This window comes from Physcomitrium patens, chromosome 20, assembly GCF_059467195.1.
Source record: "Physcomitrium patens ecotype Gransden chromosome 20, ASM5946719v1, whole genome shotgun sequence".
In the NCBI taxonomy this organism is placed as follows: Eukaryota; Viridiplantae; Streptophyta; class Bryopsida; order Funariales; family Funariaceae; genus Physcomitrium; species Physcomitrium patens.
In genome coordinates, this window is record NC_143429.1 from 1,327,501 (window position 1) to 1,330,000 (window position 2,500).

General features: G+C 51.7%; 1 non-coding gene across 1 annotated transcript; it reads right to left on the reverse strand.

Annotated features, from left to right (window-relative positions):
* Window positions 1-2,295: 2,295 nt before the first annotated feature.
* Window positions 2,296-2,414, reverse strand: LOC149987238 (5S ribosomal RNA). Its single transcript, XR_016499336.1, has one exon. It is a non-coding gene; the product is annotated as a 5S ribosomal RNA (ribosomal RNA).
* Between the last annotated feature and the right edge of the window lie 86 nt (window positions 2,415-2,500).

Here is a 2,500-nt window from a genome sequence, read left to right on the forward strand (position 1 = left end):
CTCACAATCCTTGACAGCCAGCTCACCATATAATACTCGGCGACCCTCCGCGGGACCTCCTCAGAGGGTCGCGTCGCCGGGAAACTAACCCCCACTCCTCACTGATCCAAGGTAACACGCCAGAAGTATCCAGGTAACCCCAGTAGTATCCAGGTATCCCCCTGCGAACGTCGGTACTGGGCTCAAAGAAGGCAGCGAGCAGTCGGGACCCGTAGGCACCGAGCAACCGTCACCCCCTCACGACTTTTCCCGAGACGCTTCAGAGGAACCCTTCCCCACATAGTACTCTCTGTGGGATTCGGCAGGCCCCCGTCCTACTGCACTAAGGAAGTTCCGAGACACACTTTTTTTGTGGAAGACCACCCACCCTCCCTGTCCTGCCTGCTATCCCCGCCGCGACTCCTGGTCCCGGCCCTCCTCCCCGACTTCCTCCTTGTCCCGCTGCGAGTCCCGGACCTCCTCCCCACTACCTACTCCCGCCGCGAGTCCCAGTCCCGGCCTTCCTCCTCCTCCTCCTCTTCCCTAGTCCCGGCGCGAGTCCCGGACCTCCTCCCCCACTTCCTAGTCCCGTCGCGAGTCCCGGACCTCCTCCCCTCTTCCTAGTCCCGGCGCGAGTCCCGGACCTCCTCCTTCTCTTCCTTGTCCTGCCGCGAGTCCCAGTCCCGTCGCGAGTCCCGGACTTCCTCCTTCTCTTCCTTGTCCCGCCGCGACTCCCTAGTCCCGTGGCGAGTCCCGGACTTCCTCCTCCTCTTCCTTGTCCCGCCGCGACTCCCTAGTCCCGTGCGCGAGTCCCGGACTTCCTCCTCCTCTTCCTTGTCCCGCCGCGACTCCCTAGTCCCGGCGCGAGTCCCAGGCGCGAGTCCCGGACTTCCTCCTCCTCTTCCTTGTCCCGCCGCGACTCCCTAGTCCCGGCGCGAGTCCCAGTCCCGTCGCGAGTCCCGGACTTCCTCCTCCTCTTCCTTGTCCCGCCGCGACTCCCTAGTCCCGGCGCGAGTCCCAGTCCCGTCGCGAGTCCCGGACTTCCTCCTCCTCTTCCTTGTCCCGCCGCGACTCCCTAGTCCCGGCGCGAGTCCCAGTCCCGTCGCGAGTCCCGGACTTCCTCCTCCTCTTCCTTGTCCCGCCGCGACTCCCTAGTCCCGGCGCGAGTCCCAGTCCCGTCGCGAGTCCCGGACTTCCTCCTCCTCTTCCTTGTCCCGCCGCGAGTCCCGACCTCTTGTCCCGCTCCCTTGCCCAAGTCCCGACTCCTGGCTGTCTCGACTCCTCGTTGGCCGCCCAGTCTTCCGCATAGGTGGAAATAAATAAATAAATCATTTTTTAAAAATCAATTTTAAAATTAACTCCCTGTCTCGACTCCTTGCTGGCCGCCCAGTCTTGCGCCTAGACAGAAATATAAATAAAAATAAAAATAAATTGGTGAATTAAAAATATTAAAGTAATTTAATTAACTGGAATAAGGTAGAAAAATAAAAGGCAGAAGAATACTAAATTGATTTTTTCAAGTGCCACGTGTTACCTTGCTGATGTGGCTGCCACGTGGTAGTCCATGTCATGTCAAAAATCCACTAAATCGTTTACATGTCACTTTGGAGATAAATTTGTGTGTGTGCAATCAATTGGTTGTACAAATATGTTAATGACTTGCTAACTAATGCATCGTACAGGTAATCATTGCCCACTAACTAATCCATCACCACTGAAACTTAATGTCTTCAATTCTTCATCCTTCACACTCCACATCCAATTTATTTTTGTTTGTGTGAATTCTTAAATCTATCTTCTCTTTACATACTCCAAGCCCAACTTTCTAAACCCTTTATATAATCTATGTGAATCCTAGAATCTAGGTTTATATACCCCATGCAAACCCTAAAACCCTAAACCCTAAACCCTAAACCCTAACCCCTAACCCCTCAACTCATACTTTGTTCTTTTAATCATACAACCTAGACTCTGAAATTTTAATCTCATAACATATAAACTAGCATTGTAATTTCAAAACCCAACATTTTGTATTGTGACAATACTTGTTTGCAAATATGCATCCTTCATTTACTTTTATTTTTTTAACACTACACTGTGCCACATCAGCACCAAATAGATCAAAATCCTTGATAAATTAACCTCTAACATGTAAATATTATATTCTCCACCCTTTCAGCTTTTATTTTTATTTTTTTTAACTTTTTGAAATGCCACGTCAGCTACCTGGCTGCCCTGTCACATGACAAATGCTAAGTGGACTGCCATGTCGGAGAAGAAGATGCCACGTCGGAGAAGGTTCAAGCGGATGCAAAATGGATGCAGCACCGGGACTTCCCGGGAGGTCACCCATCCCAGTACTATTCCGGCCCAAAGGCGCTTAACTTCAGAGTTCTGATGGGATCTGGTGTAGTAGCCTTGGTATGACCGCATCACGTCAATAGCCCTGAACCGTTATCTCTTTATTCCTTCCCTCCTGGTCGCAATTGCTTGCTAGATGGATGAATGGTCCTTGCATTTA